Below are 24,959 nucleotides of genomic sequence, written 5' to 3'. Positions count from 1 at the left end.
TTAAGTGATGGTAGAACGCGACTTTTTCATAGAGCAGAGATGAGGGTATAAAATTTGAGGAGAGATTTTACCAGGAATGGGAAACACCTACAATTTCGAAATTGTGCCACTGAGGATTAAAAATGGGAGCACTTTTCACTGATTTTTTTTTCTTTCTTGAGAAGCAGACGATTCCTTTTCAAATGACAAACTGAACGAGCGTTTCTACGTGCTATTTTCATCTATAATTTTTTTACATTTCTTATATCACGGTGTTCATAATGGCGTGACGAGAACTAAGATAGGGGGATTGAAACCTTAGAACATTTGTAATCACGACATCATATTCTCATTTAAGAATATATATTTTGTACTGTGAGAAAGGAAAACTAGGAAAAAGATTCAATTTTGTTTCAAAAATATATAAAACTTAATTTTCAAGAGGATCAATTTTCAAAATTTTCCGAAGTATCTCACATCCTCGATAAGCCTAATTGATATTTCACGGTTGTGGCTGTGATTTAGAACACTCTCACTGATTTCCAAAATATGGCGCCTCTGTTAAAAGGGATTGAGGGTTGTTAAAGATCTCCCTTTTTCTTTTTTTCATAACAACATTAAGAAATAATGCAAAGAAAATTATCAGACATTTACATATAATAGCAATATAATTGTAAAACAGAAATCATACTCTTTAAGATTTGGAAATTTAAATGTCCTAAAACTATAGGGTACAATAAAAGTAAGGTTTGTAAATCTTCTGTACATATTATACCAACTGAGAATTACGAAATGGTAAATTTGTACCTTTATATCATCATAATTGTACTTTTCTTAACTTGAAATAACCCGTCTGAAACTTTTGCTACTTCATTTAATAGTACGTAGTCGCGTAAAGTATGGCCAGGATTATCTACGAAGAGGGAGAGTTCATACACTTTAGCTATGTTCTCACGATCAGTGATGATTTCTGGGAACAAGTCGGAAACTATATCCGATTGTAATCAACATGGCTCCCCAGTACATTCGTAGTGTACCACTTTCACACCCATTGTTTTAAAACAATCTTTCCCTCCGGGGGAAAAAATCTTCGGAAATCATCACTGTTTACGGTAAGAACAGTTATTACTTGTAGTATTCGAACTTTTTAGAGATGCACACGAGATGAGTCGAGACAGGATTTTCCTGACAAAATTCGAGTCGAGACACGGTTCTTCCAATAGAAAAATATACATTTTTCAAATCGAGACATCACTTTTACAGCACATTTTCGAGACGAGACAGCCACAAATCTTGTCTCGTGCGCATCCCTAGAAATTTTAAGTTAATTTCTACCCATCGTTCGACAACTTTAGAATAATAAGTATAGAGGACAAACGAGATAAGTATAGAAACCCTATTGATATCAGTGATGGAAGTTTGAGGGAAATTTCCAGTGGCGTATCGAGATTTAGCAAAGATTTCTTTTCACGAGAGAAAAAGAGAGATTTTAAGAATATCAAATAAAATGTAGGGAAATTGATCTTTTCAGCAAATTTTATGTTACTAAGCACTGCGGCAGTATGGTGAAAGGCGGTGGCATTCTTTCCAGAATCCCATACACAAAGTGACAGACGTTTTTTTCCACAAGCTTCCGCAGCTTGGATTGAGGATGTCATTATACAGGATAACATTGAATCAATAACTGAAGATCAAAAGCACAAATGTATGTTATGGAGATATGAGCACAGTATAATATAATAATCCATCGATAAGCAATAATTCTCCTTTAAACTATATATATATATATATATATATATATATATATATATATATATATATATATATATATATATATATATATATATATAAATCAATGTTTTATACATTATTACAACTTTTAATGACCGTAGACCTATATCAATCAGTGATGGTAGGTCTTCAAATTAAAATTTCCCTCAGGAATACTCAAAATTGCCCTTTTAAGATAAAATGTCCTTAATTTTCGTTTACTGTATATATATATATACAGTAAACGAAAATTAAGGACATTTTATCTTAAAAGGGCAATTTTGAGTATTCCTGAGGGAAATTTTAATTTGAAGACCTACCATCACTGATTGATATAGGTCTACGGTCATTAAAAGTTGTAATAATGTATAAAACATTGATTTATCTCTTGGAAATTATGTTTATTTTTTACAGTGCGGTACGCAAAGGAGAGTTCGGGGTTTTAATATTGCCCCCCACTATGAGGAAAATATTATTGAAAAATAAGCATTAAGATGGATATAAAAACATCGCCGTGTTCTGAAAGCAAATGAGGTTGTGTTTGAACCACCTCTTAATAAAAGTCTGCCTACGCTACTGAGTTTTAAACATAGCCATTATTAACACTATCTGGCTCCTTCTAAAGCCTTGATAACCTTCTTTGCCAAATATTTAATGACCACTAGATGTTCGTTTAAAAATATAGAAAGAAATAAATGTATGTGTACCGCAGTTGATTCATAGTATTTATTTGATCATTTATTTATTTGTTTGTTTATTGCAAGACAGAATAGGATGAAGAACCCAATTACAGTAGATAAGTAATAATATATGCAGTACTTATGTGTTTAAATAGTGTTGAAGTGTTTGTCAAATGCATTGCACAACAAAAATATGTAAACTTTAGTTCATGTTTGCTGATCCAGACATGAAATCAAAGTTGTCATAATGTTATACAGCTCAAGAACGTACTCGATTTAGAACTAGCATTGTTTACTACGGGACATTCAGAGAACTTATCAAATCATATTTGTCGTAATTGTTACTACGTGAAAATTTAATTATAGTCGATGTATCTGAAAGAATAGGTGTGCACTAAGACGAATCAAGGTATATTTTAGTTAACGCATATCATTTACATTTCCTTGATATAATTTAAATGTGGGTAGCAGAATTCCTAAAATCACATATTACTTAGCAGAAAACTCACTCTCCATTTTATAAAAAAAATATTTTGTAAGCGAAAATAGATGAAATATTTTAAAGAATGTAATAGATTAGTTGTTAAAGGTAATGTTTGAAATGAGACATTATACGAGGGGTAATAGAAACTTAATTAGTTTCCAGAACGTATTGACTGATATTGACGTAACTTAGCCTGTGTAAACATTATATCTTATATGAATGATTTAATGAAAATTATACATGCATGTCATTTACTTTCTTTACAGTTGGCGTTAATGGACAGTAAAGTGCAAGATGGAGAAGATTGAAGCTAGTAGCATGATTAAGTTGTTGTATTTGAAGAATTACAGTGTCCGGCACTTGTGATAAAACGAAACTTGTCCATCTTATGACACTGTTGTGAAGTGGGAGAAGAATTTCCAAACAGATCGCATGTTTCCTAGAGATGAGCCAAAGACCTGGATGTCCATCAATTACGGACGACGACGCCGCAATTAGAAAAATAGAAGAGTTGGTGCTGGCAGACAGACAAATAACCATCCACATCATCCAGCAAAATGGACATGGTTGTGGTGGTGTGGGGAAAATTATTCATGAAAAATTACACATGCCTACAATGTCAACACGTTGGATTCCACTTTTACTGGTTTCTCTTCAGAGACGAACAAGACGTGGCATAGTCATTTGTTGAATCTTTTGGAGCAAAATGAGGAGGATTTTTTTGCCCATCTGATAACTATGGACGAATGTTGGATTTATTCAAATTATCCTAAGACAAAAAAGATGAGCAAGAAATAGGAGCGTTCTTCTTCACCTCCTTCCCCCGCAAAAGGCAAATGTGTAAAAGCCGGTCGGTAAGGTCACTGTCATTGCTTTTTAAAAGGCCATTTGTAGGATCGTTCTTCAGAAGGGTGATACAATCACTATCACATACTACTGCTCACTTGTGAGGAAATTACGAAATGAAATTAAATGAAATCTTTGAGTTTTACGTCCCACAGATATGCCGGTTAGGCTAAAGGAGACGGTGATGATGAGTAATGAATGAAATAGTGGAATGAAGAAAGTGGGAGGAAACGGGAGAACCCCAAGAAAACCCACGACCACGGTGTTTGTCCATCACAAAGTTCACTTGGCGGGGGTTGTGAGGAAATATATAACTATGTACTGAGCTAGTAGAGAAGTCTTAAGAAAGAACATTAAACTCTACAATCTGCCTCTATTCAATCATAGCGATAATTAATTATTTCCTATGATCCCTCGTAAGATATAAGCATACTGGGGTGTTCAAAACACATCACCATTGAAAGGAAATTTATGGACGCTGTAAAATAGGATATGAGCCTATATCAGCAAGAATGCGGTTGAAGAAAACGTGCAGTTACCCTTTAATAATGCTTTTGATTTCCACTCCGAACTATAGTATAGCAAAGTGGTTCTCAACCTTTCGAGCCTAGCGCCAACTTGGATCAATATCATTGTTGTGAGCTCTCCTCGTCATCTTAACCCAATCCACCCAAACACAAGGCTGAATGTATGAACCAGTCTAAGAAGCAGAGAAAACCTTCAATTCTTAAAATCAACTTTCAAAAACCTACATTATTATTTGTATATAAGAAAAGTCTAAGCTTTTGATAATTTGTATAATGCATAATGAATTTCGTACAATAATAAGAAAGGTTAACTGATCATGATATCTAAAACGCCACTATCACCCCAAAATCATTTCTTTTTGTTAAACCACCCCCTCACACGGAAGGGTCCCACAAGTTGTCGCTAAAATCTGATTGCCACATATCACATCTGACAGAGCATCATGAAAAATGAAAATGAGCAAAATTTAAGGTGCTATGGACCAGAAAGATAGGAGCTACGGGGCTTCAAAATTTGAATATCCAAAAAAAAATTATATCATGGAATTATGTACATTTAAAGTAAATATCTTGAAAACCTTCAAAGCAATCAAACCAAAAGTTGCACAATATAATGAGAACACAATGCCCTATCGAAAACCATAAACCGTATTGCCATAGGTGAAAGCAGTGTTGCCAACTCAGCATAAAAATATTTTGTTTGAAATAGCACTATATACAAATGTCCACAGATTTGAAATGCACTATTATCACTAAACAAAACAGTGAAATGTAATGGTATAGTGTTGCACACAATTAGAGCTACGTGTGCTGAAAATGTACAATGGAGAAGTATGATACGTGGCAACAGATTGTAATAAATGAATCTGTGTCTCATACTACGATTTTAATTCAAATGCATAAAACAGATAGTATAACATAGCAAAATGTCAGCAGCGTTACAAAATATTGATCCATTTGAAAAACGAAATGGAGTGATGCCATTTTTACGTCCTGTGTTAGCTCGGAATCTATGTAGGAATGTAAAGTGGGATCCGAGTTACTATGAAAGAGAAGGATTAACAAAAAATGTCCGAGGCGGGATTGGAACCCGCGATGCCTAGTATGTTGGTTGTCTAGCCTTCTATACCACACGCCTATTCTGGCTGACTAGAAACGAAATAAGGTAGTAATAAAATAATTATATTTCCAATGTGAATATGGTAATATTACAGTGTACGAACATAATCATATGGTATGTAGGAGAGGAAGTAAAAGAATATGTCACTTATCACGAAAGACAGAAACCGAGAAAGTACTCTTCCAAATATGGATAAGATAATCGAGAACCAGTTTACAGAATTAGAAAACACGTGTTCCTTTCCTCGCGTGTATCATTTTGTTTTCACTAGTTGTCTGCTTATTCATCGGGGATTTTGCAGAAGTATAATGCAAAATATTCACTTGTTTCTAGTACATACCTTTATTATCCTCTGTTGCCACATATCAGACTTCTCTATTGTACAATTTCAGCACATGTAGCTCCAATAGTGGGCAACACTGTACCATTATACTTCATGGTTATGTTTAATAATAATAGTGCATTTCAAACCTGTGCACACTTGTATATTGTACTATTTCAAACAAAATATTTTATGCTGAGTTGGCAACACTGCTTCATCTATGGCAACAATGCTTGCGGTTTTCGATAGGGCATTTTGTTCTCATTATATTTTGCAACTTTTGTTTTGATTGCATTAACGGTTTTCAAGATATTTACTTTAAACGTACATAATTCCATGATATAATTCTTTGGATATTCAAATTTTGAATCCCCGTAGCTCCTATCCTTCTGGTCCATAGCACCTTAAATTTTGCTCATTTTCATTTTTCATGATGCTCTGTCAGATGTGATATGTGGCAATCAGATTTTAGCGACAACTTGTGGGACCCTCCCGAGTCAGAAAATGTGGGTGGTGTTAATTCCCACATTGAGAAACACTGGTATAACCAATAATCCAGAGGCGGATCCAGGGGGCGATCGGGACAATCTCCCGCCCCCATACAAAGAGGAATCTTTCTTATGTTATATATAGATAAAACTCATCCCAGAGTTTGGAGCTCTTAAAAGTAGCTCTATAAACAAAATTCGGAAAGCCAGGTTTCGACATACGTGACAGCTTGTGAAAAGATTTCTCAATGTGCATTTCTTATATTGTACATATATATATATATATATATATATATATATATATATATATATATATATATATATATATATATATATATATATATATATAAACACATAGTCCTTTAATGGTAACACATTCGCAAATTCCTTGGAGTTTTAATTGATCCATGACAATGCCACACGAAGAGTGAAATTTGTCAACATATCCATTGTTTACTCTAGATCGAAAGTTTTATGAAAAAATAAATATTAGTATTTACTTTCTTGTTATAAGCTTAAGTATCAGAAAATATCTTTTCAGAGCATATTGACAAAGTGCGTAAATACAAAATCAATCAATCAATCAAAGTACAGCTCGTCTAGTGATACTTATGTACACTCATGTTCAAAATGATTGTCACATATCTATAACTGTCTTCTTGTAAGAATATAATTTGGTAATGATTTTGCAGGGTACCGGTATTTTTTAATACTGATACTACGTGTATAATCGGGGAATGTATATTTGTGGTAAATTTCATAGGAAAAGAATTATAAATACGAAAATTAGAATGAGTAGAACAAAATGTTGCTAAATTGACAAGAAAGTTTTATTTTCATTTTATTGTTCTTATTTACTGCTCTTTTGACATGAAATTTGCCACACACATGTTTTTGGTGATTATACACATACTAACATCATAAGAAAAACCGGGAGAATTCGTTATCAAATTGTATTCCTACAACAACATATTTATAGACATGCGACAATAATTTTGGACATAAGTGTACGTTTTAACTCTAGTCAATGATCTTCTTGCTGGCTTATTGACTCGATAATTTGGTTCTTTGGTTTGATTACCAGTGGTAGAGCTTTGAAATTGAACGCATTGCAGTGGTTCAGATTCCACCTCATACTAGATGATTGGGGTTCCGGGTTCAAACCCTGCTCCCGCCAAGTGAACTTTGTGCTGGACAAACACCGTTTGCGTGGGTTTTCTCGGGGTTCTCCCGTTTCCTCCCACTTTCTTCATTCCACCATTTCATTCATTTCTCATAATCACCGTCTCCTTTAGCCTCACCGGCATAATAGTGGGACGTAAAACTCAAAGATTTTATTTCATTTTCCACCTCATACTATAGCTCCACGTTTATAGTCGGTGATGAAAAAGAGATGCTAAACTCCGACTAACGAACCACATGGATAGCACATATAAGCCAGAATATTAGGAACTTAATGTAAGTCTTTCATACCAAATATAATCTTAAATCACAAACTATAATGAGTGACATGTTAAGTCCTGGACACACTTTGGAATACAATATTCAATCTTGACGTTATGCTTAAAACTGAAAATTAATTAGTCAATTAAATTTACGAACTTGGAAGTAGTATTCAAAAATTCATGATAAATATATGTTAAAAATAAGAAAAGAAGGGTATCATGTTGGATAAGTAGTATAGAATTCTTCTCTTGTGCGAGTAGGTCCTGGTTCAATTCCAAGCTATGCATAAATTTATGGTTGAGAATATGCAGTTCGTGTATTTTCTCGAAGTTCCGATGATTTTTTTAACTATTTCGTTCATAAGATATTTCATAAATAACTCTGCGATTAATACCTTTATTGTGGTTCTCTAAAATTGGTTAAAAATAATGATCCATTTGACTGGGAATTTATCAAAATTGTTCAACTGAAACAAACAAAACTAATGCAGAAACCTGTGTTTGGTTTGCACCACAACGTCCTTGCCCAGAAATAACCTCACCTTCAATAATTTGCTTTCTAATCAATAAAATGGAAACATGTTATTGTTTATAGAGTTTCAAAGATAGTTTAAATGAAACCCAATATTTTGTAAGAATGTGAAACTTCACACAATGGTGTTACTACTTTCAAAAAATAAGAAATACTATTGAAAAATAATCAATTGTTAAAAAAAAATAATAAAGCAGACTAAGCACAAACATTAATAAAGCACAAAGACTACAATATATATATTTCCAAAATTGTTTTCTTGTAATTTACAGATAATAATAGAACATTGAAAACCATGTTTAACGTATCATTAGTGTTTCTTCTTTTTTCTTTTATTGTTTACATGACATGCTCCACTTCTTGACGTAACGTGCTCAATGACATTAACTTGCAGACTTCAGTGTGTGTTAAAAATTTATAATCATAACACTCATCTTGATTTTTTCTTTTTTTGCGAGTAATTGGAAATTAAAGCGTGAGCATTACGTTAATCTTTCTGTGAAGTTCAGTTGGAAATAGAACAGAACATGCAGGGAAAATAACGATTCACAATAGCTGTTAAGTGTACGACAGGCCTCCAAGGCCCGCCTTTAGTTTCTTGAGCAGATAAAATACTTAAAAAAAAAGGAAAATGTTTATAGAGCAGAAAGATATACTGATAGATTTTTAAGATATTTCTGGTCATTATAATTTATTAGTTTGTGTCTTCTTACAAACACCTCTGTTATGAAAGACTGAACACAAAATTAATGTGGAAACGAAGAAATGTGAGCCATTCCCACTGATCTACTGACTAGCACGCGAGTCTTTGATGCGCGGGTCCTAAGTTTGATTTCCAGTCAGTGTTCCTAATTTCCCTCAACTGACTCAAAATGTTCCTTTTTACTTACCAAATTTTCCCCTAGTTTGTTCAATGTAAAATTCCTATTACAAAAGTTATATTATAAGATTAATTTAGTTATATTGAAGGAAGTGCCAACCACATTTGTTTTATTCATTTGTTTTCTACTTCTACTTTTTAAATGCTTCCCTTCATCCTTTTACCAAAGAAAAAGAAAGAACCCAGCCGACAAAGGGTGCAAATTATGCTATTCTGAAAGACACACGCACACACAACTATTACTATTGTATAGTTTTATTTCTAGAGAACAAAGAAAAAATTAAGCATTAACAAAGAAAAATTCCCTTTTTCCCTTTTTGCTAAATTTACCTACGAAATTACCCTAGATTAGAAACAATTCCCTCAAACTATGGACACTGTTTTCAGTGGGAAAACCTTGAAGGTTGAAAGCATGCTGGTGGCTCGGATTCCACCTTAAATTATGGATTCGTGTTCTTCATAGTCTTTGCTAAAAGAGGAGCAAAACTCCATTGGAATGAACCAATCAATTTGCAGATTTTCGTGGCTTTGATCAGTATTTAAAATTTCTTTAATTTAACTTAAAAAGTAAATCTCTGGAATTGCCAGTTCGTTGTCCATTCAGGGAAGTGTAACTAGTATGAGAAGTGCTAGATCTTGAGTAAGAACTCGGATATCTTCAGCCTTTAGAATGCATATTAATAATAATGGTCTTAGAAGACGTCACTATACAGAAAAATGACTGTTCAAGTGATGGTTCATAGACTGAGTCATTAAATGTTTGTAAAGTCTCTCTCTCTCTTTTTTTAAAAAAAAAAAACAATAAAAAGCTTTTAATCCTTGCTAATGTCTTTGATACACAACACGTTTTCCCTTCTGGAATATTGTATAGGTTAAAGTCGTTTTACATGAATTATATATTCTGAATATGAATTTTTGTTCATAGTTTCTTCATATATTTCAATGATTTCTTTTATAGCCAACTTTTAAAATTTCATTCAGACATATTACATGAAAATGCCCCTTGATGGTGCTTTTACGTCTGAATCTGAACTTGTCGGTCTTAATCTGAAGCTAGCTCAGAGGTCCACCCACGGGGCTCCACTGGGTCCGGATACACCAGAAAAAGAAAACTTCTGATTGTACTTGTTTAACATAAATGGTTAATGTAAATTAAAGATTTCATTTTACACTTTATAAAAGTAATCTAGTTATATCAGATTTTTTTGAGAATATAAATGACAGTAATTAACAATTACTTACGATCTTTTGGGGTGCAGAATAACACAGATTTAATACTACATAGACGTATTCGATCCCCCAGAAGAAACTTTGGACCCCCATCCCCGAAAAACTTGGAAACCCTCTCAACAAAAAATTCTGAGTGGGTATCTTGGCTTCTACCTTCATTCTAAATTCTAGATCTCGATTCTAGATTTTAAATTTGTTTGTCTTTAAAAGTTTTCCAGTCTGAAATTTGATCGAAAGAAACCAACGAATTTAAAAGCGTCTCTTCATTTGGTTATGTGGTATATTTGTGTTAAAATATGATTTTGGTGTTTGTTTTAGCCAATATTAAAAATACAGTGAAAATAATAATATATACGCACCTCGATTTCTTTTTTTCCCACTGCGTCACATTCGTCCACTGAATCAATTATTTTGTTACTAACGAAAGAAGGTTTTGTGATGTGTGCATATATAATATAGACTTATCAATTAATTTATCCAAGCTTTTTGATTTGTAGAATTGACTGGTGGTGAGTTTGAAGTTTAACGTTTGTTTCAACACGAAGATAAGGGCATATAACTTAACATAAGATGTCACTAGAATGGAACCCAGGTCTTCCGAATCGAAAAATTGCAATCATTAAAATCAGCTCTCGCAATGATTAATTAGCTTATAGGTCACTTAAGATTTTTGATGATGTAAGTGAGAGAGTGAATGCTGCTATAGACATTAAAGGGGATTACACGAAGCTTACATTTATGAATTAAGTATCTATGCTGGTTACTATTCTACGGTATGGAACATAGATGACTACTCTTAAAGTTACTGTTATCTCTCAAGATGTTAAGAGATTGACTTCTTTGAAGAATTCGGCTGACATAACTAGTCTCGCTGCTTAGTAAAAATAAACTCGAAAATTTGCTTTCTTTGAACTCATTGGGTGGAGGAACGGACAGATCTACTAACATTACAATCTTGTAAGGCTCACTTGCGTGATCCTAATAACATTACAATCTTATAAGGCGCATTAGCATAATCCTAATAACATTAAATCTTATAAGATCCACTAGCGTGAACCTAATGATATTTCAATTTCACAAGACTTACTAATGTGATCCTAATAACATTACAACCTTATAAGGCACAGTAGAGTGATCCTAACATTACAATCTTATAAGGCCCAGTAGCATGATTCTAATAACATTACAATCTTATAAGGCCCAGTAGCGTGATTCTAATAACATTACAATCTTATAAGGCCCAGTAGCGTGATCCTAATAACATTACAATCTTATAAGGCGCATTAGCATAATCCTAATAACATTAAATCTTATAAGGCCCACTAGCGTGATCCTAATAACGTCACAATATTTTAAGGCTCACTAATGTGATTCTAATAACATTATAATCTTATTAGATCCACTAGCGTGATTCCAATAGCGAAATAAAAGAAAATATAAGAACTACGAGAGCCACCCATGGGATTTTTTTTTCTGAGTTCGAAAATGCACCTCTGTTTACTAGAGCACAGTGAGCCGTAAGAATTAGCTGTGGTATCTTTTACATGTACACATAATTACCTATTAGTAGTACGTGTAAGCAGGATCACCCACAGTATAATTACGCAAGGGGGGAGAGAAAGACTAATATATAAGCAAAGTCGCGAATATATACATCATGATGCAGAATAAATCATTGTATGACTTTATTAACTACAGTAAATATATTAAATACTGTAGTGTATGAGTAAGCATATCTAATAAGTTTTGGAATATATGTTTAAGAACCAAACCATTTTCGAAAATCCAGGGAACAATTGACTCCGTGCAGGCTGGTATGTGAATATTAGTTAACGTACATTGGAAGAAGGGTAACAGTATGAAAAAAAAAACTGAAGGGAAAAGACAGAAAAGACGAAAATAGTATAGGAACATGAAAGTGCGTATCACGCTACAGGGAGAAAATTAGAAAAGAAAAAAACTTATAGAACAGCATCATATTGATTTAATTTTCGTTTGGGTCTGAGAGACAAAATTCGAAACCAATTTAATTAAATTTTCATAAAATATATAGTAATATATATTAGATTATAATTAAAATATATAGTAATATATTTTAATTAAATATATTACTATACTATTGCTATATGCACTTCGAACTCGAGGATACAGAATTGACCCTTACCCTACAAATGACATCCCTGAAGAAGAGATTAAACAAAATAATCTTGAAGTATTGTACATATTTCTGGGCATTACCTTCATTACTAAAAGCCGTTAACATAGGATGGATTACATCACTTGGGGAACACTCTTTTCAAGAAAGAGTGGAAGGAAGGTAATGGTCTGGGACTTGTATGTTAGATACCATATCAGCATTTGTTTGTTGTGAATGAGGAAAACCCAGGAGAACCTCTCTCAGGATGTTTAGCCTGAAAAAGATGTTATTATGTCTCTTCAGCCAAACGCTCCCACAGGGAAGCGAACCTTGAACCGCTTGCACCAAAGGCGAGAGCGTTAGGGACTATGTTATGCAGGGCCACTAATCTAGATGTAGTAAGATTTTGTGAAGTTAGTTGGGAAGATAATGGAAAATTCAGAATCGAAGGTTACAGAACGTTTTCTCAGTAATAAGAAAGGCATTAGTAATGGTGTGGCAGTAATCTTGAGTGACTGCCTAAAAAGAAAGTAGTCAAAGTTGAATTTGTTGAAGAAGGCTTTATGATGTGAGGACTCAAGGTAACAGATAGTAGGTTATTTGGTATTTAACATCTCTTTTCTGCTTCGATGCTATATGGAATGGGACTTAATTATTGTTTGAAATAGTATTCGAGCCACGACTCAGGTATGCATCCGAAGAAGGTACCCTGTATCGGAATAACAACTAGGCGTATGCACACAACAACCACTTTTTTATTAGCGCTTTGGCCATACAAAGGACAAAGGGACAAAACAGAGGTCTAGTGGTGATGAAGATTTATGCTTGAACCACTGATCTTGAGAGCTTAAGATGTAGAAAAATTAGGTAAAAATAGAAGAAATTATAAGCATGGAGAAGTGGAGTACATGTGTATGACTAATTGTAACGATATTTTAATGGAACTACGCGGAAAGCCGATGAAGATAATGTAGTGAGTGAGCAAATGTAGTTTAGGCCAAAGAAACTTTTAAAAAAGAGAGGAATTAATCAACATTTAGAGGGAGACCTTACTCGTAATTGAAAACACTTGATTCAATTAGCATAAGAGTACATGGTCTACACGTAAATCTCTAATAGATGGTCGTAAATATAAAACAAATAATTTTATGATTCAATAAAGGTACAGAAGCACAGAGGGTTAAAGAACGCGAAGACCTTCCCCGAGGTCGATTCTTGTTTCTTAATTGTATCTGTGTGCTGCCGGAAATAGTAACCCAAAGTGACTGAAAGATAAGTAGGGAATAGGAAAATGGATACTGAAAGTTGAAATAAATAAGAAGAAACAAGAGATAGCTTCACAAATATATATTAAAAAAAGAATTCACACGCAAAAAAGGAAGATATAGGTAGTAACGGCTGAAGAAAAATATAAACTGTGCCTGCGTTTGGCTGCAGAAAAATTATAGGGTACAGCAAAAAAGGAAGGTGTACAGAGATCATGTGTTACAGAAGATTACTTGATGGTAAAATTTTAAAACGGAATATTGGAAACAGGATAATGCCGAGAGAAGGAAAAAAACAATTAAAGCAATGACTAATATGTTTAGTTTCACATTATGAAAATATAGTAAATTTCCAAAGCGAGATTAGACATTGAAGACAAAAGTGGTAGATACAGTAATAAGATCTGAGATAGAAGGTGTTCTCAAAACACTGTTTCTATGTCTATAAATTATCATCGCTATGTCTTGAACAGTTTTAGTTCCATGTGTGCTGGAAGTTGTGTTTGAGAACAAGAGCCTGAGACGAATATTCAGACCCAAGAGAAACGGGAATGCGGAATGGCAGAAACTTCATAACGAGAACTACATAATTTATACGGTTTACCTAACATTGTTAGGGTCATCAAATCAAGGAGACACAGGGGGGCAGATCATGTAGCCAGGATGGAAGAAAGTAGGAACGCTTTCAAAGTCTTAACTAGAAGACCAACCGGAAAACGACCTTTAGGAAGATGTAGGCGCAGGTGGGAGGATAATATTAAGATGGATCTCGCAGAAATAAGAATACAAAGTAGAAACTGGATCCGATATGCTGATGATAGAAGTCCTGGAGAACTTTTGTGAATGCGGCATTGAACCTCCGGGTTCCATAGGCCATAGAGTTAGTTAGTTAGTGCTGGAAGTTGTAGTATTAAGTTTGTTTTTACCACTTCGTTTCCAATACAAGCATAAGTACTCAGGTAGAGTCTGTTCTTCAGATCCAAAATCCACAAGTTTTCTACTACTTTCAGTCTTAGTAGAGATATTATGTATATGGAATCTAATCTTGTGACATTGAATATACAGGGTGACCCAAAAGTAGGTATACAGTACCGTTCTGATCAGCTCATTGCATTTTACATCATTTCTTATTGTTATCCATTAGTTTCTTTATTATTTGCTTTTAATGTCTTTTTAATTACATCTTAAGCTCGAAAGAGCCGAAACAAATAAACCCATAAGCTAGAATGTTGCACTTGATCAATACAGGGTGTATAACTACTTCTGGGCCACCCTGTATTTCAAGGAATCTCTTCTTGGTATTGTATCTATATTGTTTTCGCTGTAACGGCTGTCAACGTTTAAACAGGAAATGGTTGCTTTGTATCACTTCCGGTTTGAATAGAGGGTTAAAATACATTTCTCTCTATCTTCTATTGTTTCTATTCTGATACATGTCGAGTGGCCCCGTGAAGCGTACTCGCTAACGCTTTTGTCTTTGATGCGAGCGGTCTCGGGTTTGATTCTCGGTGGGGACACTCGGTCGAGAAAGTGTAAGAAGTTTCTTCAGACCATTCACACTGAGTGAGGTTTCCTCATTCACATCAGGAAAACGCCGGGGTGGTACATAATATAATGGTCCCCGGCCGCTTTTCTCTGTCCCTTTCCTCGGATAGGGTGATCACCGAGTAACGCCATCCCTCATACATGACCGGCTAACATAGCCATAGATGCTGAAAGCCCAGAAACATAATGCTAATCCTAATCTTGATACATGTCGACAGATGGACGGAGACATATAGCTATTTTATAAGAGTTTCAATATTGTGCAAAATATACAGTAATAATTTAAGATGACTTCCCCCATGCAGGGAGAATTTCAATATGCAGGGAGTTGAAAGTACTACTGTAACACATATTAACTTTGAACGAGATATGGTTCCGGTAGAAAATTTGTAGATCCGGGCAAAACTCCCCTGGTATACTCAATGATAACAAGTTAAATAAGTAAAACATAAATATATAATTAAAATAATAGTAGATCACAACAGTAGGCGAGAAAAATTGTGTAGTGGAAATGGAAAAGGCTGAAAGTGCCAAAAAATAAAAAATCGATTTTTTGCATGGAATGTGTTGTAAACGACATCGCCAATAACCTAGAGAAGGTCCAAAGTGCCAGAAAAATTCCTACTAGTTTCTAGAGCACTCGCAAGGAGCAGCACCTTAAAGGATAAAGTACAGTTTTAGGAAGTTTTTATTGAATACTGGAAATTTTACTTTGTGGCACTTTCAGCCTTTTCCATTTCCATTACACAATTAACCTCACAAATTTCGAACCACTCCAAGTTTGGTTATTGGTTAGTTTAACATCCCTTTTCATCACCGACCTTATATGAAACGTGAGCCTACAGTTTAAGATGGAATATGAACAGGATTTCTCTGGGGAAATCGAACTTCCGGTATCTCTTATGGCAAAGCGTGAGTGCTAACCACTAGACAGCAATAGGACACTACTGAAGTTTGCAGTTGACGCAAATACCCCATGAGAGATGGAGCTCACGATCATGCACCCAGGAAGCACACGTTTTAGTCATTTCATTACAAAGGAGTGGAGAAAGACTTGACTTCAAGCCTGCTCCTTATTCAAGTTATAATGATTATCTGTTTCCATTAAATAATGCCATTTTCCCACAGTTAAACTACAGATGTAACTACTGAATGTTAAACCAATGAATTCAACATAGTTTAATACCATGTTCCTTCTTGGCTAAAATTATACTTTAGAATAGATACTCATTAAATCAATGTTTGGCAGGTCTTGAAAGCAAAGAAGAATCGCATCACGTGCACAAGAAGTAGAATAAATGAACCATTCAACGAATTTCTATTGTGCTAGGTAGGAAATACGATACGAATAATTGCAATTGTATTTATCAAGTAGCACGAAAACAAAATTGAAAGGAAAAGTTCGCAATATATTGAATGAAGCCATTTGCATTCTTGAAAGAAGGTATATAATTAAAATAATAATAATTAATTAATAAAAAAGAAAACATGTTAACCACCCACACACACATCTATATACACGCACACGATCGTAATGTCAATAAACCTTTCAGATAATATAAACTAAACACGCAACAACATTCACTAAACAAAACAAACACGAACAAAAATTATTGTAAATATTAATTTTTGCACACCTTCATCATATACGGGTACCTGCGCACCATCCCATCACACTGGTTACTCCACAAAGGCATTATGAAAGACTTTCAATCAATGAAGTGTATGGAAAATATAACAACACAAGGTGGCCAGGAGAAATGAAAAGTTCACGGACTGATTAACCACATGTTTGCCACACGCAGACACACACACACACATACACACACACAGATACACATTCACTGCAAAAATATAACAAGTTTCTTTTCTTTGGTTGTTGGGTCGCTAATAATTGTTGGTAACTACTCACCAGGATCTTCATGGCTCAATGTGTAAGAAGTTTAAAGAGGCTTAGTCGGTGGTGCAAGTGGGACTGCAACACACTTCTTCTTCATCGGTTCATTTTATATAACTTGTCTTTTGCGCTTCAGTACGTTCAATAACTAAAGAACTGTATGGTGCAATAACCTTCATGCGTTCATCCCTCCAATGCTTCTTGAATATACCTCTCTCTCCGCCTTTTTTCTGCCAATAATTATATATATTTTTTTTTAACTTGACAGTGTGATATTGAAGAAAAAAAGTAATAATCGCAAGAAAACAAAGGATAGTTGATAAAAATCAGTATTCCGAGATTAAAAAACGTATCCTTTCCACATGTAAGTAAGTACCACTGCACTTGGATGCATTCTAAAATAACTTATTGTTTTAGATTACTACAAGAACATTTCTTCATATGTACAATTTTCTTGCAATTCTCTTTCTGCTAAGAACAGAAAATCCAAATTATTCATGCGTCAGACAGTCATCTTCCATAAGCGCGTACTGTACTGACTAGGTTCGGATTGTTTCCAAGTTGAGCTTCCATGTTCAAGTTTTTTGGCAGTTCTGTCTAGGGCTCTCAGATCTTCTGGTTTAGCCGGAATAATTCTGAATTTACATAATCTGCACCCCGCAAAATAGTTCCGAACTCCAAATGTTATTTTTGTTAAAAACATAACCTAATAACATGATGCGGTATTTTTTTTAAAAAAGGCTACTTTTATTAATCAACGGTACTCAACTAATAAGAGAACTTTGTATTGGACAAACACCGTGTGCGTGGGTTTCCTCGGGGTTCTCCTGTTTCCTCCCACTTTCTTCATTCCACCATTTCATTCATTACTCATAATCACCGTCTCTTTTAGCCTAACCGGTATAACCGTGAGATGTAATACTCAAAGATTTCGTTTATGGTAAATATTGTTCTAATATTTACTTATTACTAATAATTCACCAAAAAGGCAAGTGCATAACAAAGATGTCTCTATAATTTTCATAGTATGCCCCGGTTTTCTAGTCTGAAGATCTCTAAGCAGCTCTAGTTGAGTACTGGTAATTTCAAAAACAAAGGAAGTTGAAAACTGCGCCAATTTTAGTAATATCTAAAAATGGGGAGATTGGGAAACATTAAAACTGCGCCAATATTGATTACTCTTAAAAGTAAAGGACAGAATTGCTTAAACTGAGACCAAATCTGAGTAAGGTTGTAAATCTATCAGGTTCCGTAACAGCGGCGCAAATTTGTCTTCAACATTGGGGGGACAAGTGAGATTGTTTCAACATTGGGAGGCGGGCAGATTTGAGGACCTAAATTTCAGCTCATTTCCGTTGTGGCAATCTGACACAAATCATCACATTTCTTTCAAAAAAAAAAAAAAAATCAAATCGAAGTATTGGGGGGACAGTCCCCCACACTTCCAAGATTAGAGGGAATATGTCCTCCTCTTCCCCCCGGAATTTGCGCCAGTGTTCCGTATAGAGTTTAGGCTTAGAGCATACTAGATCTAAACATAAAAGCACTGATACTTATTGAGTCTTTTATTGTGCGGTATTTATTTTTTTCCAGATTAAATGCTTCAGTTACCGGAAAGAGATCTAACCAAGCCACATGAATACACCTTTGCAATTGATTGTAACTACTTTGGTGACAGCTGACTTTAGAAAGTGCAATGAAAGACATTGTTGAAACATTATTTCTAAATACATTTTTTACTATAGGGAAAAAATATTCTCAGGATATTTAACAATAAATTAAATATATTTCATAATTAACCAATATACTTAATAATTACATTTATGGATCTTGATTCTACTTTATAGTCTCAATCTTTTTCCTTTCAATTTTGAACCACATTCAATATATTAGTCAAAATGTTCCACGGATTACTCTTGTCTTGCCTCTTTCGAACTTCCTTTTTAATGTGATTATATACTAGTGCACTTATATTTTTTCCAATAGTTGGCAATTAATTGAAGCTTCCTTAATTTTATATTGGTGTCAACCTTAATTGAATTCCAGATTTTTAATAGCATTACTCAGGATTTCAAGACTAAGTCTATAAACTTGCACAAGCCTGCATTTACATAGCTGCAGATTTAACCAAACATATACCAAACTAAAAATTAGTTCCTCGATTGTAACTTTACTTCAGGCTTGCTAATAACACATAACATAAAGCTAGTCTTATAATTTCTTTAAATTGACATACCTGCCAAGTATGATTTAAAATTACACTTGGAAAAGCTATACAAAGAATGAATGTACAAGGTATATGGCATGGATGTATAAGGTGAAGTATATGAAGTGAAATTGGGGGCCAATTTTGATTTACCGTAGACGTGTTTGCATACTGGAAATGGAAGGAATTATATATGAAATTGTCTTAACTAATTGTAGGCTACGAAGAAAATTTTATAATATACATCTATGTAAGATTTGAAATTTGTGAAATATTTACCTTATTAACCCTTTCCCAGTCTTTTTAAAAATACATAACACTGGTGCAATAATGAGTACTTGAAATCAGGTAGTATGTTGAAAAAAGCACATTGGACTTCATAAAACATTTATTTGATATTTGGTGCAAGTTATTATAGTGCAAGCTATGCTTCTCAAAGCCAATAGTATGTCACTACAACACATTAAACGATTTCTTTCTTTTGTGGTGTGGTCATCTCAGACAAACAAGGTAAGAAACTTATAGCAATGTAGGTCTTCACAGATATATTTTTTTTTAAATCACTGTTTATCAACCACAGTTTAGTTCCCACGAAATTTGTTGAAACATAGATCAACGAACAGAGGGACGCATTAGCACCAGTGTAGGGAATAGGATGGAGGAGATCTTCCTGTGGTGCTCCTTTCTGATCAAACGGCTAACTCGCGTGAAGATATAAAATTGTATTTTCTTTCAAATACAATACTCTTTGTACTAACACCTTATCAGACCTCTCTACCACTCCGGGTGAGGTTTTGGTTCTCTTGCAGTCGCTTTTTCCACATAGATCTCTTGGGCCCGACAACATTGGCTCTCTCTATCTTAACAAAACTGCTTCAGCTATTTCAGTTCCTTTATCCATCCTATTCAATAGATGCTTCAGAGAAGGATATTATCCCACCAGCTGGAAACTAGCTCATGTGACCCCAATATATAAATCAGGACTTAAATATCAAGTATCCTCCAATAGGCCAATATCTCTTCTTTCTGTAATATCTATTATCTGCGAAAAAATAATCAAACACAGGCTTCTCAAATTCACGCCGCCTTACATTCACACCTCTCAGCATGGCTTTCTACCGAAAAGCTCAAGTCTCACAAACTTAAGTACTCTTCTTTCCTGTGCAATTCAATGTATAAATAACAATACTCAATTAGATATAACACTAGTTAACAAAGGTTTTGTTGCATAAAAGGAAATACCTGTTCTTAAAGGAACTTTTTGCGCTGAATTCGAATATGCACTCGGTTTTTCTCCATCACGTACGATTTTCCCGTAATAGAGGGATTTTCGGGAAAATCCCTCAAAAATTTCCCTTTTCGTTAATTTTACATCCCAAGATCTTGTCCCCTTGCATATACTAACATAGAAATTATACCTAAGTATACTTTGATTCATATTTAACAAACCCTCCAAGTTTTGTAATAATCGCTTTATTCTTTCTAGAGAAATAAATATGTTTGTATGTATACTGTGTGTACTGTTTATTGCACCTTATAGTAATGCTTTCAGATCTCTTAAGTTGAGGTAAAACGTTTTGCTTTATTACCACAAACACATATATAAAATATAATACAATATAATTTACAAGTGTGACAATTTACAATAAACAATAATACAAATGTACCAAAAGGTCATGAAAAGACAATCAAAACTATCACAATATATGAAACTTCCATTGGGTTACAAAAACGTACACTACTTCCTTCTTTTGTAAGAAATGTTGCATTCTCTAACAAGACCCCAACAATAGTCCCCCATCATTGAAGAATCCCATCGTCCCTGGTACCTTTTCTCCATTGCCATTATATCTTGGTGGAATCTTTCCCCCTGTTCGTCGCTGAGAGCACCTAGGTTAGCAGGAAAGAAGCCGAGGTGGGAGTGCAAAAAGTGGATTTTTAAAGACATCCTACAACCCAACTCTTTGTATTTCTGTATCATGTCCTGTACGATTTCTGTGTAACTCTCAGCTTTGTTATTGCCCAGAAAGTTGCGCACAACACACCTAAATGCTGTCCAGGCAGCTAGCTCAGCACTGTTTAACTTGCTGTCAAAGCTATCATCAAGCATTAATTTCCTAATTTGGGGACCAATAAACACTCCCGCTGAAATCTTAGCATCACTCAGGTTAGGGAACTTATCTCGCAAATACTTGAAAACTTCACCAGATGTGTCCATGGCTTTGACAAAGTTTTTCATAAGTGCTAACTTGATATGAAGTGGCGGTAGTAATATCTTATTAGGATCTACCAAAGGAGCGTATTTGACGTTGCATTCTCCAGGTACGTAATTCACTCTAGGTTCCCATTCCTTCACTTCATAATGTTTGTCATCAGCTCGGCTATCCCATAAACATAAAAAACATTGGTACTTCGTGTAATCGCACTGCACTCCTAATAAAATACCAACTACCTTGAGATCACAACATATTTGCCAACAATGGTCCTTGTAATTTATAAGATTTAGCAAAGTTGACATGGTGTCATAGGATTCCTTAATCTTCACTGAGTGCGCAAGTGGTATAGAAGGTTTTTTTTATTTCCATTATGTAAAAGGACAGCTTTAAGGCTCACCTTTGACGCGTCGATAAATAACCTCCATTCTTCTGGAACGTAAGGAATTCCTAGCTCCGCCATCAACCCATTTATATCCGTACATACGCACACATTATCTTGCATTGAGAAATAGCTTGAAAATTGAACATGCCTTTTCCTGTACACTGATATGTTCGTTTCTGCATCCAATAAGTTCCACTGCTGGAGCCTTGATCCCAGAAGTTCCGCCTCTTGTTTTGTCAGGTGCAAATCACGGACTAGGTCATTAAGTTCACATTGCCGGATGAAATGTGGCTCGCGAACACAGTCAGGAATGAACGTTGGATTCTTGGATGTACATGTTGATGTCGATGGTTCATCAAGGTCATGATCATCATCAGAGTCTTTTGGTCATATCTCTTCCCAGTTGGTAGGGGGCTCGGGAAGTGGAAGTTCATCCCCGTGCGGAATAGGTCTAATTGCTGATTTAAAGTTGGGATAACTTATTGTGTATTTGCTTTTTTTATAATGTCCCTTAACTACTGTGAGACAAAAATAACAATCGTCCAGATGGTTGGTGGGTTCTCTCCACACCATTGGTACAGCAAATTTCATGAACCTCCGTTTCCCTTTGGCCCATGCAAGTAAAGTGACGTAGCACGACGCACAAATTATGTTGGTGCCCAAGTTTTGTCCTGATCTCCCACACGACATCCGAAATATATATAATATGCTAGTTTCACCGATGGCGTAATGGATCTACACTGTCCTTGAACTACAAACTGGCCACACACATAACAAAAACTATTTGGTGAGTTAACACACGAACGCCGTCCTCTTGACGCCATTGTACTGATCACAAACTAAACTTATGGTCTTAGTTGGGTATAATGCCGTTAAGATCAAACATGAAAGCACTCTTAGCAGCAAAGACAACTTTGAAAGTGAAGTAGTGTTAAACCACACGTCAATATAAAAATGTACAAAACTCCCTCACCAGGTGTCAAGAACACAAGAAAGAAAGAAATGCGCGGGGGGAGGGGGAAAACGATACCGTAGTGGAAAATTCAGACTGCATTAGTTCATTGTTGTCAACAATGAGTCTGTATTCCATTCTTTCTTTCTTTTGCATTCTGTTACATTTGATAACAAATATTGATAACCATTTCATGAACAAAACGAAAAAATTTGGAGAATTGTATATATATGTATTAAGATATACATATACTGTACGTTTTAAAAAAATATACGTTGGAAGTACATTCTATTTTTATACACGTTTCTAATTTACAGAGAGCAATACAAGTGTGTTGTTGACTATTGTAAATATTCATTTTTATGTCTGTGTTTGTAGTAATAAAGCAAATCGTTTTTACCCTAACTCAGGAGATCTGAAAGGATTACTATCAAGTGCAATAAACAGTGCACACAGTATACATACAAATATATTTATTTCTCTAGAAAGAACAAAGCGATTTTTACGAAACTTTTAGGGTTTATTAAATATAAATCAAGGTATACTTAGGTATAATTTCTATGTTACTATATGTAAGGGGACAGGAGCTAGGGGAATAAAATATATGAAAAAGGGAAATTTTTGAGGGAATTTCCCGAAAATCCCTCTGTTACGGGAAAACTGTACGTGATGGAGAGAAACCGAGTGCATATTCGAATTCAGCGCTAAAAGTTCCTTTAAGATCAGGTGATTTTTCTCATGTAACAAACAAAAAGTTTAAATTTGTTAACTACTGTAATTTATTTTGATCTCTCAAAGGCCTTTGATTCTGTCAGTCACATTCCTCTTCTCCACAAGCTTTCCAATAGGTTTAATGTACATGGTGAAATTCTCTCTTTAATCACCAGCTATCTAAACGGCCGTAAACAGAAAGTTGTTATTTCAAGGGCGACTTCTAACCCCCAACCTGTGATCTCGAGGGTGTCTCAGGGAAGCGTACTAGGGCCCCTGCTATTTGTCCTGTATATGGACAATCTCTAGTGGCCTTTTGCTTTTTGCTGACGATTGCAAATTATGTAGAGAAATATCATGTTTCCATTACACAATTGCCCTACAGGAAGACATAAATTATCTTGTAGACTGGTGTGAAATGTGGCAATTGAAACTTAACAGTAAGAAATGTGACGGTATTACAATTACTCTGAAAAAGTCTCCTGTTCCCTCCAAATACCATGTTAACGATTCCCCTATAACACATTCTGCCAGTCAGAATGATCTTGGTGTCATCTTTGATTCGAAACTCTCGTTCTCTGACCACATCTCAATAGTTAAGAAATCAATGCGTATGCTGGGGCTTCTTTACCGATTCACTGAACTACGTAGTGTGGCATCATTAACAACATTCTATAAAACTCTAATAGCACCCAAGATCGAATACTGCTCTCCCATATGGGCCATGGCCGCACCTACACATCTCTCTAGACTTGAGTCTGTTCTCAATTTCTTTATTGCAATAGTACGTTTTCGTGTTCCCGCACTTCGAATATTACCTAAGGAGGAAATTTTGCGATATCTTAATATCCAGACGCCAGAAGTACGCACAAATAACTCTGATTTGAAGTTTCTTCATAAGATTGTAAATGGGAACCTAAGATCAGAAACCCTAATTCAACAACTATCCTTACATGTACCTTCCCGCAAAACCCGGAATACCCACCTATTCCATCTTGCACCTATTGCACCCTAGGTTGACAATTATACAGAGGTATCTTTTTCACCGAGTACACGACTATTATAATAATCTAACTAGGGAGGTGGACTCGAGCTACCCGGTGTTTGAAAGAGCAATAATACTCGTGCTGGCTAAATAATATTACTTGTGCACTTTTTGTTAATACTATTGATATTATTGTTGTTTATTTTTTAATTCTTTTTCTTTTCTTTTTTCCCGCTTGTTGACATTTCCCTGTGTAAAATGGCACAATTATGCTGAATTTGTTCAATAAATAAATAAATATTTTATTATTGTTATTCTTTTGTCACATCATTTCTCCAAGCCCTCTTTGAAAAAAAAAAT

General features: G+C 34.8%; 1 protein-coding gene across 1 annotated transcript in view; it reads right to left on the bottom strand.

Annotated features, from left to right (window-relative positions):
* Positions 1–24,959, bottom strand: part of LOC145661025 (uncharacterized) — a 77,958-nt gene that overhangs the window by 4,259 nt on the left and 48,740 nt on the right. The gene's annotated exons all lie outside the window — the stretch shown is intronic.

This window comes from Thermobia domestica, chromosome 9 (assembly GCF_964235325.1).
Source record: "Thermobia domestica chromosome 9, izTheDome1.hap1.1, whole genome shotgun sequence".
NCBI classification, from domain to species: domain Eukaryota; kingdom Metazoa; phylum Arthropoda; class Insecta; order Zygentoma; family Lepismatidae; genus Thermobia; species Thermobia domestica.
Note: the sequence above shows the minus strand (reverse complement) of the source record. Positions and strands in the feature narration are given on the sequence as shown.